Source organism: Helianthus annuus, chromosome 17 (assembly GCF_002127325.2).
Source record: "Helianthus annuus cultivar XRQ/B chromosome 17, HanXRQr2.0-SUNRISE, whole genome shotgun sequence".
Taxonomy (NCBI): Eukaryota; Viridiplantae; Streptophyta; class Magnoliopsida; order Asterales; family Asteraceae; genus Helianthus; species Helianthus annuus.
The window spans coordinates 158,769,266-158,787,856 of record NC_035449.2 but is presented as its reverse complement, the minus strand read 5'-3'; positions in this window follow the sequence as shown (position 1 = coordinate 158,787,856).

Here is an 18,591-nt window from a genome sequence, read left to right as displayed (position 1 = left end):
TTGTTCAGAGTTGTATAACGACATCACAAGCACAGATGTCACAGTCTCCCCTACTTTAGGAAATTTCGTCCCGAAATTTATTTAGAGGAAACTTGTGAGAATAGATGCAGATATTTCGCTTTCATCTGATCTTCACGTTCCCAAGTAAAGGCGAGTATACAAGTTTAAGAATAAGTATAAGTTTAAAAGTTTAAAAACGAATCCACATGGCAACTTAGTTTATACAAGAGCATCATACAAGGCATGCAATATTTCTAGTCAACCCTCTGTTTACGCAAAATGATATAATTCAACATGACCTCTCGTTCACGGGTGGTGCGTTACTCCTATAGCGCTATACTTGTTAAATGGATGCTCATACAAAGCTAATGACTAAGGTATCACATAAGAATCACCCAAATATAAGCATCAAAGTATAACAACATAGCATTCATGTATAAGGATTGTTTTCGTGCAAGTATAAAGATTAAAGTTTAAGTGTGGTTTTATAATTTAACATGTTACACCCCAAAAGTGGTAAACATAAAAAGGGGGTTTACGAGTATACTCACGGTTTTGCAAGTCTTCTACTTGTGAATCCGCGAGTGAGTTGTTGTTAGAGGTAGAAACACCAAGTCCTTCTACATGAAGAAGCAAAGTGTATGAGTTTCGGAGATTAACGGTAGATTAAGGATTTGAAGGTTAAAACATAAGAACATATGTATACGAAAGTAATCATACTTTAACACAATATACTTGTTTTGACACTATGAAACCCAAGGGTTATAATGTTTTCATGAGTAGTATACCCATTAGAATCATAACAAGTTTTATATCTTAGATGATGCTATTCTAGCACTTTGACGAATGAACACAAATTCACCATCAAAGGTTCGAATATCGTATAGTTTAGATAGGTATTACATAGGTTATTATTAATAAGTCCAATAATTCATTAGTTCAAGCATGAGGTACGATAATGAATCCTCCATTTAGGAACTTCTTTAAGTGTCATAGAAATCATGTACGAGGTAGGAAGAAAAGTCTTCAATTTAGGCACCTCTAAGTGTTCACCACTACACTTGATGTTATGAACATACAAGGAGGGTCATGAACTACAAGTAATACAAGAGTACTAAACACTAATCTATAAGAAATCATCTAGCAATGTGTGGATTTTATGTAGGACAACCCAAGTTAATCCTAAATCACACATACATCAAGTCTTGAACTTGAACATCACTTGTGGGTTAAACCCTTGAACAAAATAGAAAGTTTGTGAGAATTAATCCTCTGATTTTGAATGTCTCAACCTTGTTTTTAAGCTTAACTAACCATAGAAGTGGTTATAAGTATAAGGACATAGGTTTGAGATGAGTTAGACTCAAGTTTGAACAAGTTTAGTAAAGGTTTAATCAAAATAGAAACAAACAGCAAACTTTGGAGCCTTTTAGGCGACGTTCCAAGGACTGATTTACTGTGAAAAACCCATGGAATCGAAGATAAGGTCAATCCAAGCACATAGGAAAAAGAATGAGGTAAATCGGACAAGAAACGAGTGAGTTATGCTCACTTTTGTGAAGTAGGATGAATCTGCTTGAACACTGATTTGCAACTACGTTTTTGAGAGTTTTAGAGTGATTTGGATGAGTTTGTAAAGTGATTAGAGCTTGGGAATGGCTTGGTATTTATAGGAGAAGGTTAGGGTAGGTTGTAGTTGGGTATTTAATGCTAAAAACGAGTTTAAAATCAATAAAACATGGAAATCCCGCTCAAAGTTGCGAGCTGATCAAAAGGTTCTGATCTGGGGGTGGGCTCGCTGGGAGAGAAGATAGAGGGCTTGGCCCTTCGCGGCCTGCGACAAGGGGGCTGGTTCAAGTTTTAGTTAATTACAAATTGGCCCCTCAAGTTTGTTAATTAGGGTTTTTAAGTTATTTAGGGGTTATTTTCGACATTTAAGCAAAGTTTAAGGACAAATAAAGTATGGAGAACATAAACCAAGTATAATCAAGCGTATGAATGTCATGTTTAAGTATCATTTATGATCAAAACACGTTTTATGCATAAGTTTCACATATTTGCAAGTTTAGCACATAGTTTCCAAGAATTACGAATAAGCATCAATTGTTTCACGAAATTGAATGTATGAGCATGTATAAAGTATGTTTAACACGAAATTAACGAAATACGAGTTTTATTTATGATCCAAGTCTCGGATTTTACAACGATTACAAAGAAAGAACGATTACAAGAACACAAGGCTTCCAAAAATAGAAATACAAGCAAAACTTGGTATCAAAGGAAAGTAAGAAGAAGCAGGGTTGTAGAAAAAGTGTATCAGCATAAAGCTGGCGAGTTCACAGTTTTGTTTAACGCAAAGTTGGTAAATGTTTAGTTTAAAGACATGTCAATAATAAACTCGATACCGAAGTGACGTCTGTTTGTTTGCCCTCATCAATGCCTATCAATATTGGCCATGTGGTTAAGGTCATTAGTTCACGCCCGTCCTCCCAGATATGGTGTGAGGTTATCAAGCCTAATAGCGCTATCACCTAATACCCCGTTGCCTCCCCGACAACTAGTTCGGTAGTAAGTAGGGACTTTCGTGATAGAGTCGAGTTTATTAACTAACATCGAAATTAAACCACAACATTTATAAAAAGTATTAATCCAAGGAATAATAGTTTGAAAAGTATTCCTCCCAGGAATAATAGTTTGTTTGTTTATCCCCCCGGGGACGCATGCTTGTGAAAAAGTAGTGAACTCGCCTTAGTTTGCTCGGTATGATAACGTACTGCTATCGTCAGTAACGTGTTAAGTCCGTTATGCGTGACCTAACGTACAATATGTTGTAAGTGAGTATACAAGTAGGGTTTGCGTTACCCTTGATTTGAGAAACACCACTTCACATGTATTCATGACAACCAAACATATATATAAATTCGGAGCATTAATCATACATATAGGTACATAAATTCGGAACAAGCAAAACAAATATATACCACATACAAACCTATTTTCAGAAGCCGTTATTATTTTAAGCAAGTTCGGAACCCCTTGTTCCTTTAGTTGATCTCAGAACAAATGAAAATAAAAAGAATTACAAGGATAACTAAACTCGTAGACATGTGCATTTAACAAATTTGGACCTTATAGACTTTCATTAACTCGGATAATATAAAGGATGACTACACATGTAATCATGTGAATGAATTAATCCTTTATGTAGACAAATAGGGAATCACTCAAACATCCTACACAAGATACAGTCTCATTGGAATCCAATCACATTGATATAAGATCTGAGGTGGGTTCTTGGTTCTGCATTTTCATTTAATTCATATAATTGAACTTATATATAATACTCGACATCATCAAAATCATCCACTTAAATTCATACATTATAGGCCCATTAATTACTTCACGATACCAGCCCATCTATTCATAGAAGCCCGGCCACCTTAAATAATATTAACTTTGGTCATGTTACAAAAATTCCTAGAACATAATATACAAAGTTAGAGCACAATCATAAGGAAATTCAGACAATCCAGTTCGCTAAGGAAACCCGGACAAAAAAAAAACTTAGATCACATTAATTAAAAATAACCCGACCCACATACTTTTCATGAAACTCGGACTATTTCATTTTGTAGAACCTCGGATATAGAATATTTATTTACTCGGACTCTAGTCTGATAATTTAGGAAATTTGTTATCAAATTCGGACCCCATATATATACATATTCGGACTTACTAACCTAAATCAGATCCTCACCAACTTAGTTATTCTATAACATATTCGGACCACCTAAAATCAAGAAACTCTAAATCCCACCACTCCTTCATGTGTATGTATTCTGACCTGATGTTTTACATATATATATATATATATATATATATATATATATATATATATATATATATATATGTTAGGATTATATTCATAAACTCTGAACATTACTTGCCTAACTTCGGACCAATCTTCCTTCAGGATTTATATGTGAAACTCGGACCAACCAACTAAGTCCTGACTTCATACATTTGTTCATGTTCGGACCCATATGAGGAGCCAAGTTCGGACATGGAAGAAGAGGTAAACTCGGACCTCTTATTTAAAAGGGAAACTCGGATCCCTTAGCTTATAAACTCGGATATTCCAAAAATCTAAACTCAGATCATAGAATGTTAACATCATTTTAAAACTCGGACCTTTTGTGTAACTTCAGTAATTCGGACTAACATCTATCAGAACTTAATCATTTAAACTCTGATAACATCTATCAGAATTTGTTAGTTTAAACTCTGATAACATCTATCAGAACTTATTAATTTCCTTCATTTATTAACAAACCTCGAATCTTCTAAAATAACAAATCCTGAGCTTTCTTTCAATTAACTTCGGACAATACACAACATAAATAAATCCTGACTTCATCATTTTTTATAAACTCTGACTAGTATATAAGGGTTTTATAAACTCTGATCTCTTTTCTTTCCAAAACCCTGACCTCATAAATACATATGTCCTGACATGAGTAAACTCGGACTTTGTGACTTCACAAAGCCTGACTGTTAACTCTGGACAAACAAGCGCACAGAATCAACAAAACCAAAAATGCAATTTTCAATACAACAGTTACAATCAATCAGTACGATCAAAACTCTAATCTTGCATATGAATCCAGCAACAGTTTGATAATTCTAGCATGTGGATTGCATCCTAATAACAGGCAAATCATTACACAATCAATCACAAACCATAGCACAACAATCAGAAGGATTTACTAAACACAGAACCATTATTTGGAGAACTAGGGTTTGCTTGAAAATCAAATGAACAAGAACAACATAGTCATAAACACTTACCTTAGATTGATTCTAGGGTTTGTTCTTGAAGGATTGGATGCTCAAAGAGTGGAGAATTTGATGTAGCCAAATGATTGAGAGAAATGATTGATGATGGTGATTTGAGAGATGACAGAAAACTGTCGTATGATGAGATTGTGAGAGGTTTAGGGTTATGAGGAGTTTTATTAAAGTTTCTAACCTATTCACAAAGCACCCCTAACTATAGCATTATTACACAAAGTACACATAACTTGTAATTTAAAATTAAAGGATGTATTTTCACGTATTTGTCTTGCAACACATAAGTTTCGTGTAGACCGTTCATTTGTAATTAATATTCGTGTTAGCCACCAACGTTCGAAAGTTATCATGTGTGTTCCGGTAATTCCTCGAATTACCAACGTAGACTCATTTAATGTTGGTGCATATCTTGTATGTCTGCCACTGTGCAAATAGGCTAGATAGAGCGTGTGTTGAATATTGTATAGAATAGAGTGAGATCCGTTACGAAGTAAAGGTTTTGTGATGTATAAGCCACTTCGTACGAAAGGAGTCATTTCGTACGAAGGGGCAACATGTTAGCTTCATACGGATGCACAAGATCAAGCAGATTCGTACTTGGCCATGAGTCCTATATATAGGAGTGCTTGGGTCTTGTGTTGGACAAGCTTTTGGTTTCCTGAGGGGAAATGTTGTCCAACTGGTTTCGCGGGTATGTAACTTTCATATTATCAATAGAAACCAAATTATAAGTGACTGTTCGGTGTCGTATTCTATTTCTACTCCTTTCTAATCACTAAACCGATCATCTCGGGACCAAAGCTCTGTCAAACTCGACGTTTCTTCGACTATCATTTAACTAACCTTAGTTAAATGTAGTTCTATGAGTGTAAGTCTAAATTAATTGTGGTTAGGTTAAAGTAGTAACCTGAAGTTGTGGGTTGTCACACCACCCGCCGCCGCTACCACCCCCTCCGCCACTGAACACCGGAACCATCGCCACTACCAACCACCAAACACCAGTGCCACAACCATCCACTACCACTGACAACCTCCGCCACCTGTTGCCACCACCCTTCGCCACAACACCGACACCACCGCCGACCATCGCCACCCTCTGCCACCGAACACCAGCGTCACCACTGCCACCGACCGCCGCCGCCATTGACTACCGCCACCACTCATAACCGCCATCCATCGCCAATTTTATTCCTTCTTCTTTTTCTACCCACCAAACACTACAAGGTAATGATTCATTCCATTCCCACATGTAACCAAACAAGACCATGGAATGGAATGATTCATTTCATTCCTTTGTCTATTCCATTATCTTGTCCATTCTATTCTCTCGTCCATTCCATTACCCCATACCAAACAGACATACGAGTAACGAAATATCCAACTATATGTCAATTGAGGAGGCTATGGTCAAAAGTAAAAAAAAAAAATTATAGCCTAATTTTAAAGTAAAAAGAAATTATGGTCAATTTAGAAGCACCAAAAACTATGAAAATCATATTGTGAAATTAAAAGAACAAATTTACAATTTTTGTGGCCAAACTTCAAATCATAAATTAAATTTTCTATCAGATAACATAACATCTGAGAATTTTTTCTGTTAGTAATGTTACATGTCGCTGTCAGGGTTATATCAGCCCTAATTACCTAACAGATTTCTGTACTTACTATAAGTAGATCTTCTCTGTCAAGATCTATTTATCATTTTCACCACATTCCATTTGTATGAACAGAAAGTTACAGTGATTAGACTTAGCGGAGTGTAATTCATACTTGTATTTGTAATCTTTTTATTATATTAAAAATAGTATGATAACTTTCCATATTTGTGTTTGGTATCAGAGCAAGACTCCATTAAATTTGATTTAACAAACAATTTAATACAAAGGATCAATTCACATAACTGATTACCAATATATTTATTGAATCGAACTACTGAATAAAGTATCAATTCACTAAAGTTTTTGAACACACCCTGCTTTCAAAAGACCAAAAGGGTGTCTCAAAACAATCACGATCCACACCACTGGTTTCAGCAACAAGCCTCCAATACTTGTCAGATCTAAATGCAATCAGGGGTAGATTTACAGCCAGGAAAGGGTTTCGTAGGAACACGTTCAATTCGTAATTTATAGTGTAAAGTTGTATAGAAATTACTAAAGAAACCCTTACATATTTTGTAAAGGAACCCTATAACTAAATGTGAGTTTGGTCTATTGGTAAAGTGCGTGGATAATACAATTGATGTCCCGAGTTCGATTCCCGTTTGTTGTTTTTTTTTCTTTTTTTTTACTCAAAAACGAATTAGGGTTTTGTTTTATGCCTTCCATTTCATATTTAGTCCCAAACGCAAACACACATGCGACCACCAGTTGTCCACTCCAGCCACCACACGGTGTCACGCACCAGATTTGTTTAATTTTTTAAACTCTATAAACTGTTAATTTTAACTTACAATTTGTTGATTTTAAGATTCAGTGTTATTCTATCATCGATCTGTCATATCTAGACCTGGCAAACGGGTCGGGTTGGGTCATGGGTCAAAACGGGTCCGGGTCAAAACGGGTCAGTTACAATAAAGGGTTGTTTTGGTTCAGGTCGAAACGGGTTCGGGTCGGACGGGTTCGGGTCAGAACGGGTTCGGGTTGAAACGGTTCCGGGTCAGAACGGGTTTCTGGTCGGGTCGGTTTGGTTAAATAATGCTTTTTTTTAAAAAAAGAAAGATTGTACATCAAGGGGCAATTTTGTCGGGTTGAAACAGGTCCAGGTCGGTTCGGGTTAAAACGGGCCCGAGTGGGCTATGTGACTCTAATCACAACTGATAAGAATACCATGAAATTGCATTAAATACTACTAAGACTGCAATGAATAGTACATAAATTGCATTTAATATTATCAAACAAGATCACACAACCTATTTAGTCTAGTTTCAAAGGAGTGAACAAATGCAACATGTTTTCCGAACAAAGCGAAGGGATTGAACACACATGTATTATTATATCTAGCTGATGACCCAAACCTGATATAAATTATGCTTCTATTTTTTCTTCTCTACGTTGTTGATTGGCACCACTGCACTTTACACAATTAAGTTACAAACTAATGGTTTTAATCTTAAGAGCATTACAATCTCTTAACTTTCAACGTTGAGAAACTATAATACAAAACTAGCACTTTCAAGTTGGGAAAATAAATTAAATTACTAAATATCAAATTATATTAAATTGTGGTAGTTGCATGAGAATTAAGAACATCAACCTCTTCTACATATATAAGTTTTATATTAAGAGTATTACCAACTGGTTTTTGTGTCTTTTGGCGATATAATAACAAACCACCATAAGTCAAAACCGAAACAGTCTGTTAAGGCGAAATGCTTCAAGCATAAAACTTAATTCAAGAACTAGTATATCTTTTGCTTCAGCTTGTGTTCATTACACCTACTGATTTAGTTTGTTTTTATAAATCTGAATGAATCTAACTCATCCTAAAGTGTGAATTCTATAGGTCAAAATGCAACTGTTTTGCCTATTTAGACACTTACATTCATGAAGATAAATTTAATATTGACTTACAAGTTACAACCTACAAGAATATGTGTTCTATAACTCTATTGACTACCGGTTCCACAAAACTCTACCCAACTCAATACAATCAAATACAACATTTTAGCCTAATAAATAAAAAACAGAGAAGCAAGACTGAATTCACTGTTCCAAACATAATTCCACATGCAAATCTTTATTTTTCTAACATAATTCGTTAAATTTTATCATAAAACAAACAATAAACATAACAAACACATCTAAATCGTCAAAAACTTAAACAAATAATAATCAAAATCAAATTAAAAAATAACCTGTACAAACCGAAAAACGACGTTATCGAACTTTCAAACCCTAACGAAGATAATGAAGAATTAATCTACCTGTGATTCTATTCAAACCCTAACGAAGATGATGTTCTAATTGAAGATGGTGAATTACTCTTCTAAATTAAACCCGCTTTATTGAAGATGATGTTCAGTGACATTCAGGTTAAACCCGCTCCATGGAAGATGAATAGATGATGTTCAGTCTACGTTTCTTCAATCTTCTTCTTCACAGGTTGACCCGTAGTTTTTTATTCAAACCCTAGTTAATGACCCGTATGACCCATACTTTTAATTTCATCAACCCAGCTTGACCCGTGGATAAGAGTTATAACTTTTTAAATGACCCACTTTGATCCCCTTGTTTAATTTTTTTAACCCAAAACAACCCATTGTGATTTTTAAAAGGGTTAAAATAACCCATATAATAGTTTCTGAGTCAGGATTGCCCCCTCTAGTCATATCATTGGTTTACTCTTTGATTTATAATGCATCATAAAAGAATGATAATGTTTAAAGGTCCCAGTAGGCTACCTAGAACTTAGAATGATAATATTTGAAGTTCATAGGCTAATTGCATAAAGTTTGTGTTTTTAAACTGACCAACTTAGAATTTATTGCATAAAGTCCCAATCAAACCTTGTTCTAATCGCCAAGTAATGTTTAGATTAACTAGTGGGATACTTTCGTGCTACGCGGCGAGCGACCCGATTTTTAACATTAAATTGAAGCGTGGATGCAATGGTAAAAATACTGTTAATAGCGGGAATCCGGTGGAAAGAGACTAAACCGTTGCCGAAACAAAACTAGTAACAAATCAATTATGTAAGAACCCTTAAAAAATGCCCTATATTCAATTACAATCAAGGCCTCTTGCCAAACTCTTATCCACACATTGTGCATTGTCCAAAGGCATGGTAAAATTTGAGGTGCTGGTTAGTTCCTTATCAATGTGATGATTAAAAAATAGGAAGTAAGCTATAATATGTGATCAACCCTATCTTGGTTACTGACTTACTGGGTATATAAAATTCAAACTTAGACTATGAAAATAAGTATTCAGATTTTGCCTAAGATTTTAAATTTATTCAAATCTTGTTGTTATGTAATCTACAAGATCATAAAAACTAACAGTTTAGCAAAATCTGATCAATTTTAAAACTTTTTACACATATTGCATAGAAACTTTAATAACATCTATTAAAATAACTAGGTTTAACACCCTAGCCGCGTTGCGGCGAACTTATTTTGTTATTTAGTCTCTGTTTACATGTGTTTTGAAATCACTACGAGCTCGTTGCACACGGAACCACTAACAAGAATAAAAAGAAAATTTAAAAAACAGTAAAAAATAATCGAAAGAAAATCAACCAAAAAAGTTGCATTTTAATGATGTTGTTCGTATGAAACCCGTGGTCAGAGATGAGCAAATAATACTGGGTACCGGTACCGAATTTCCCGAACCGAAGGATCCCAATTCGGTACCGACTTTTGGCGTTCCTGGTACCGGTTCGCTACCGATTTTTACCTTCATATACCGGTACTGTAACCGGTATTTTCGGTATCGGCTGCCACCGAGCTCATCCCTACGCACCGTTGTTGTTTGTACGGCACCCGTGATCAGGGATGAGCAAATGGTACCATGTAGCAGTACCGAAATTCCCAAACTAAAAGATTTTCAAACTCAATCCGGTACCGACTTTTGGCGTTTTGTGTATGGAGCCGATTTTTACCTTCAGGTACCGATAGTGAACCGAACCATACTAATATCCGATACCAGTATTGATTGACACCAAGCTTATTCAATTTAAAAAGTAAAGAAAATACTAATTATTATTATTATATTAAAATACTAAATGTATTAAAAATATATTATTAAAATATATTAAAAACACTATTCATTTCATTTGGTTTATTAATATATATAATATATAATATATAATAATATAATAATAATAATTGGTTTATTAATATATACTAATAATAGGTTAGAACTCCGTGTATTACACGGGTTGAATAAATGTAAATTTATATATTAAATAATAAAAAGTTATATCTTTATGAACCCTGTATATTGTACGGGTTAAATAAATGTAATTTTATATATCAAATAATAAAAAAAGTTATATCTTTTAAAACCATGTGTATTACACAAATTAAATAAATGTAATCTTGTATACTACATACTAAAAATGTCGTATCTTTAAAAAACCCGTGTATAATCGGGTTGAATAAATCTACCAAATAATAAAAAATTACATCCTTAAAAACCTCGTATATTACACGTGTTGAAAAGATCTAAAAAAGAGTTATATCTTTAAAAACCATGTGTGTTACATAGATTAAATAAATGTAATTTTGTATATTAAATACTAAAAACGCCGTATCTTTAAAAAACCCGTGTATAGCCGGGTTGAAAAATCTACCAAATAATAAAAAAATTATCCTAAATAAATATAATTTTGTATATTAAATACTAAAAGCGTCGTATCTTTAAAAAACCCGTGTATAGTCGGGTTAAAAAATCTACCAAATAATAAAAAAAATTATATCCTTAAAAACTCGCGTTTTACACGAGTTGAATAAATATAATTTTGTATACCAAATAATAAAAAAAAGTTATATTTTTAATAAATTAGGATAATGTTTAATATTAATTTAATATTTCTATACTTAATATAAGATAACTAGATAAGAGACGTATTTTTTTAAAAATATAATAAATTAACAATTTATATTTGAGGATAATATTTTATTAAAGTATGATAAGATTTAATATTAATTTATTATTTATTTATTTAGTTAATTTAAGATAAATATAGATTTAAGAATACATTCGATGAATGACACGTGTCCAAAAGTTGGTTTCTTTTATTATAGTAGTTGGATTGGATGGATATACTAGTAGTAATAATAATAATAATAATAATAATAATAATATTTACACAAACAGTAACATTAGATGCCAGATTCTTAGTCCTCCTTTTTGTTGTTTAAAACCATAAGATAATCATGTGATTACAACAAAAGCCAATGAGGTCCGTAGAAGTAATTCCCTGGTTTTTAAGTTTTCGAAGTTTATTACCATCCGGTGTTTTGGGTATTCTGCATGAACAAACAATGTCTAACTACTACCAAAATTATATGTTTGCCTAATCATCGAGCACATGAACAAACAATGTCTAACTAAACTAAAGGTTGAAGTTTTTACGTATTTTCATTATGTGATGAACCTTACCCGACCTGAATCGTTGAACCGACCCGAATTATTTTTATGTTCGAACATATGAAATTAAAACACTTAAAAAAGTTAACCCCTTGAAAACAATTCTGAATCTGCCACTGTCTGGCTATATTCTACCTCAACAAAACATTGGATGTTGGAAGTTCCTTATACGATTTTCAATGGTTCATAAATCACGATGTCATTTAATTTACTTTACTTTTATTTTCTACGTATGATAATAAAAACAAATATACATTAGGCTACATCTTTAATTAAGGTTGATGATTATTAATATTTATTTTTAATACTTTTTTTCAAGAAAAAAGCAATTTCATTCCAATCATCAGGGCAAATTACATACGGATAGCAGGTAGACGAGCAACAAACTGCGCCGCCATCCCTTTTTGAATAGAAAACCCTAATCTACTAAAAACAAAGCCTCGCCCCTGAGGGGTCGAAAAGTTGCTATGGACCACACGCTGAACTCTAGACAAGAACCGAACTGCCTCCGGCGCCAAGGAGTCGAACGTGTCAAACGCCAGGGGGACAAAGGCATGTTGATTATCCTCACAAGCTTTCGCGTGCTTTTCCACCTTCTTTGACTCTGCTTTCAGTACCGCTTGCCCCGCCACAAATCCATTTTCCCGGAACCCCGCTAGTGGGGATACACCTGTGAGATCGACACAAGCATGTTTCCCGCCCTCCCAACCAAAAACTAGCACGTCACCTGGGCGTAGGGTGGATCTCCCCTCCGACGGGTCTGTAAGAAAATTAACCGGTGCCTCTTTCTTCGTCGAGATCCCTGCTCGTCTGAGAATATCCATTAACGCGTCTCGCACAAAGTCATGGCGATACTTAAACCCCGGCAACTCTCTACAGTGTAACGCATGCTCCCCGTATTTATCTAGGCATGCTTTACGGCAGACTGGGCAAGTTTCATCATTCGGGAACATGGGGATCATCAAACGGTACTTAAGGATTGACCGGTACTCCACCGCTAGCATTCGTTGACCCAAACCTTCAATAGGAATAACAGTTAAGAAATCCTGAGCGTGAGGCCTCTGTAGGCATTCAATGACGGCTTTCTGGCGGGGTGACAAATGGAAATCTTCTCCCAAACTTTGTGCGATTCGACAACAAAGGGCATTCGCCAAATTTTTCTGTGGCTTTTTGGGGGCGGTGTCCTTGTTAGAGAAACCGCCGAGATCAAAGTCAGGTAGAGATTCATGCAAGCGTTCCAAGGCGCTGGCATAATCCGGATCAGTGTTAGTAACCCCACTGTTACGTAAGATGTGGTCCTGCAACTCCCAAGATTGAGACCTGGAAGCCACAAAGGCATAGGCAGCCACATCCCGGGCCGAGAGAAGGCCCAACCCACCAAGCCTCATTGGCAAGGTTACGATTCGCCACTGTAGATCACCAAAAAAAGGACCCCCACATACGACAATGTCTTCTATTGCCTCCCGAAGACCTTTATCAAAACATGAAACAACATCATCCACAAAGGGGGGCTGGCAAGTTCGCAAACCAAATAGCAACTTTGCAACCCCCATACAAGATCTAAGCAAGAGGAGTTCGCTTTGAGGATCCCGCAACAAGGGAAGGTGTCCCATAATGTCAACAACACGCGTTGCCCTCTTAGACGCTAGACCACTAATAAAACTGGCATCACTGCTCACTGCCCCTCCTAGCAGTTTGACACCTTTCTCCGGCCTCCCAATCTCACTGGGGAAAAGCCCTGGCCGGACCTTCACCCCGTTGCATGTCCGCCAAAATACTTCAGTTTCTCTAATATTAAGTCGAAGCCCCAAGGCTGGACCCTCTGAACCGATGATGTCGAGAGCTTTAGCAACCTGAACAGCGTCCCCGATAATTGTCCCGTCATCCAAGTACCAAGCATGGAAGGGGAGTTTACAGTTTTCCTGCACCTGAAGCACTAAGGGGTGTAAGGCTAGGGCAAAAAGCAAAGGTCCCAAGGGATCCCCTTGCTGCACACCCGTGAATGCCCCGATGCGGTCATTCCCCACGTATAGCCTAGCAGGCTGAGCATATAGAAATTGAACCCATGGGAATATGGAGGGGCAATGGCGATGGACCTCGCGAAGCAAAACTGAACGGTTAACTAAGTTGAAAGCGTTGGAAAAATCAACCGTAAGCATGGCCAGCGAACCATCCGAATGAAAAGAATTAAGAAACCTGTTAGCGCTGTGCAGCACCGCCTCCGCCCCATTGGGGACCCCCACCCCAAATTGATAGTCCCCCAAGTACTTAACAGCTTCTTTCCCAACTTTCTTCATTGTTACTTTGGAGACTAATCTTCTCCAAATTGCCCCCACAGCAATGGGGCGAATCCCATTATCAGGCTTCAACAAAGGGGTTAGGGGCGCCGAAGCAACAAAATCCGCGAGCACTGTAACAACCCTCGTCAAAACCACTATTTATTATATTATTTTATTCAATAGGAAAACCTAATTAAGACACCCAAGTAATTCTACACAAACCCTAAAAGTTTCAGAACAATCGGAATCAGGATCAGGACCCCTAAAACTCAAGGGGGGTAAAACCTAGTTGACGATTATCTTAATAAATCGTTGTTTGAATTCTATTGGCCAAAACTGTTGACTCATCAGGGCTAGTCCCGTGGGGGGCAAGCCAAAGAATTTTAGGTGTCCCTTACGGACCGTAAGGGCTCAGGCTTACGGTCCGTAAGCAGTGCCAAAATTGGGTATAAATAGCAGAACATTGGCACTTGATTCTGGGCACTTGAACGACGAACAAAGTCGGAAATTAGACGGAGTTATGCTCTGTTTACCACAATTAACACACACACACCTCGAAACGCTGCCGCAATCAGGGTAATAACTCGATCCCTATTACGATTCAACGTCCGATCGATTGTAACTATCCAACGATTGTCCGGGTGCTGCTCAAATTGAGCTTATACTTTGTTATTCATAGTGATTTCGACTTGAATATATGAGTGCTGTTCGAATTCGGACTATGCTCTGTTATTCGTTGTGAATCCGTTGAATTGTTAAGTATTGCACTTGTTGATTCGTTGTGAGGGTTTAATCTCGTGAATTGTCGTAACTGCTGTATTAGTTACAACCCCGTTTGTGTGAATTGTTATTAGGTTAATGAGTAGGCTAGACTCTGCCCACATTGAATCAGCAATATATCAAGGCTTATCTGTAGACTAAACTTTGCCCGTAGAAATCTGCAATGTGAGTTCATTTCTCTTTTCTCACCGTTTGTGAGTCCATTCTCTTTTCTCAATGTTTTATCGCCTTTTTGTGATATAATTATATTTACAAATGTTTTCCAAAATCATAAAGGGTTACCTGTTATACTTACAGCAATTAAATTTTTATATTCTATGAATAATTGCTGGTATAGGAAGTTTTATATATTATTTGATCCTCGTTAATATTAGCCAGAAAGATAGCTAATAAAAGCATGACCACCATCACAGTAAGAATTATACCCCAGTATCTACAACCTATAACTGTTTTAACATTAAATCGTTAATAAATTTATGTTTGAAATACATCTAAAAGTATATACTATAATAAAATAATCAAGTATAAAGGTATCCTACCATACGAGGATTATATTGTTAATCACGTTAATATATCAAATACTGATAGAATTAACATATTATATTTGATAAGTAATAATAGTTTGACATAAATTGATATATGTCATTTTATGGATTGAATGGTTTTATGCCATAAGTAATATATTTGACAAAGTAAATATCATCGGACACAGCTAAGATCGGAGTCACTAGTTGAGAGAATGATCAACAGTGACATGACCAAAAGCACTAGTTGAAAGAATGATCAACAGTGCCATGAATAGAATCGCTAGTTGAAAGAATGATCAACAGTGATATGACCAGAGTTACTAGTTGAGAGAATGATCAACAGTAACATAACCAAAAGCACTAGTTGAAAGAATGTTCAACAGTGTTATGACTAGAATCACTAGTTGAAAGAATGATCAACAGTGATATAATCACTGTCACAGGAATCGCCTAGTGACAGATAAATTGAATAATAGCACAATATAATTACTTGATAAAATTCACTATTGGACGAAAGTAAGCCAATAAAGTGATATGATTATTGTTACAATCGGAACTACCCCAGGTGACAAATACCAATTAAGTTGGGTAAATATAAATAAATATAAAAATCTTGATGCTATAAAGTATAACAATAGTTTTCATAAAATGGAATGAATTCACCAGTAATTATTACTGATAAAAATGTTTTTAAAACACTTTTCAGGTAATTACAGTAGATTGGAGTAAAAGATGGATACGGCACTGAAAGGCATCAAGATGTGGCTTATTTTATAAATTAAGTCAACTTAAGAAATATTGTTTTTGGGTTTATCCCGTATTAAAAGCTACCTTTGTAAAACATGGAATTTATTCCATCTATTTAACTAAAATCCGGTGTTTCCAAACTCTGATATTTTTCCTAACTCACGGTCCTGATGAAAATTCCGCTGCAATGTTTTTCAAAAATAATCACCGGTACCACTGGACTGCTCACGGCACCGATTCCGGCCAGATGGGGTCGGGGGTCGTGACAAGCACCTTAGGACATAACCCCCCTAGCCAAAGGTTTACCACTTCAGTGATGGCAGTAAGCAGTCCCGAGGCCGTCGCCGACCCCTTGCCGCTAAGAGCGTCCAACAGTTGTTGGGCCCGCATGCCATCTCGCCCACAAGATGTCCCTTTCGGGAAAGATTTCACACACCTGTGCACGCAGTCTTCATCCACGGATAACGCAGGTTGTGAAAGAGGAGTTGAAGGGAGGTTCGGGGGCGGTGCGAAGGGATGTTTATCGATAAGGGCTTGCATGGTAGATTCCCCCCGGGGAGCAACCCCACTGGAACACAACACTTTAACTGCAGCAGTGAAGTGACCATCACTCACTTTCTTGAGACATTGCTTGATGTTAGGGCTAACCTCCTCAGCTATCTCCCGTTGTGCCTCCCCCCACGCACGACCCCTTCTCCAGTATCGGAAAGGAGGGAATTGACCAAAACCTCAAATCCAGAGCCCTCTTTCCACATAGTTTTTAATACTAATTTGATCGTTTTAACTAGTTTTCTTATTCAACTTACAAAATTTAAAAACCGATTGAAGGGAGATCTACATTGAGACTAGCGGATCTGCTCGTCTTTGGCTGCGCGGGAGGGAAACATGCTTGTGTGGATATCACAGGAGTCTCCCCCTTAGCTGGTTTAAGGGAAAGCGGGTTTGTAGCAGGACAAGCTATAAGGAAAGCGGAATCAAAAAAGGTGGATAAACACGCTAAAGCATGTGCTGATAACCAACATGCATTTGTCCCCTTCGCCTTCGATACCTTTGGCTCCCTAGCTCCAGAAGCTATCCGTTTGTTGACTAGGGTCCAAAAGGTTGTCCACAGCAGTTGCTCATAAACAGGGGGCAGGGCTTTGTCTTTAATAGGCTAGGGTTTGCTATTCAGAAAGGGGTAGCGGCGCAGCTTGTTGCTCGCTTACCTGCGATATTGATGTAAAGTGCACTTAGTCTTTTTAATAAAAAAAATGAAAAGTTAAAACTAAAAAAAAAAGAAAATTGAAATAGTATATTTTCTAATAGTATTGATACATTTTTATTATAATTAATATCAATAAGTGTATACCTGTAGTACACCGATCACTGCCAAAAAAAACTTTAGCTCAAAAGAAATAGTATTATTTCTATACCTTGACCAAAACACAAGCTTTTGAACCATGGTAAAAAAAGTCTTTATTCTATCAAAAATCTTTTGGCCAAAACCCTAGCGGCCATTAAAAAAAACTAGTTCTTTGACAGTATGACTGAGACTGGGTAACTAACTACACGGATCTAAAATAACGATCGAAAAATGTCTAGCCCTGATGATGATGGGCCTTTTCTCGGCTTTTGGTTGCCGACAAACAAGAAGCCCTAATTGATTTCAATTAGGTGTTGACCTTCCTTTGACGTTCTACCTAACTTGGGTAATACTGACCTTCGTTCTACTTTTCCTTTTATCGGATTTCCCGATATTATTCGATTACTAATTAGCGATCTTCAAAAAAAATGGAGGCCCAAATAATAAGGGAAAATGAAATAGTAATCACGAGCTTAAAGCTTTAATACCAATTGTTAGGATTTGATCTCTTAAACAACACACAAACACGAATAATATTGTAAGAGAGAAATTATACATACAAAGATCACGCGAGATTTACGTGGTTCAGTTGGTTGACTTATGTCCACGGGCTACAGCCATTGTAATTTTTTTTATTGCTCTGTCTTACTCATGAGAAATTACAAGTACAAGATTTCATATTTATAATCCAAGATCAGAGTTTACTACTTAATCTCCAAGAAAACTAATTATGGGCTAAATAAAGAAAACACAAGCGGGCCAACCAGTGTTGTCAATTCGCTGCAACTTTAATTGTTTTCTAACCCGGGCTCTATTAGTAAATCGAGCCTCCATAAACCCATCAACATATAGCTAAGGGAACTCTTTTTTCTACCTTATTTACAAAATGCAATGTTTTACACTTTTACTGTAAAATGCACGGATAGTCCCTGTGGTTTGGCGAAATTTCACCTTTAGTCCCCAACTTTACA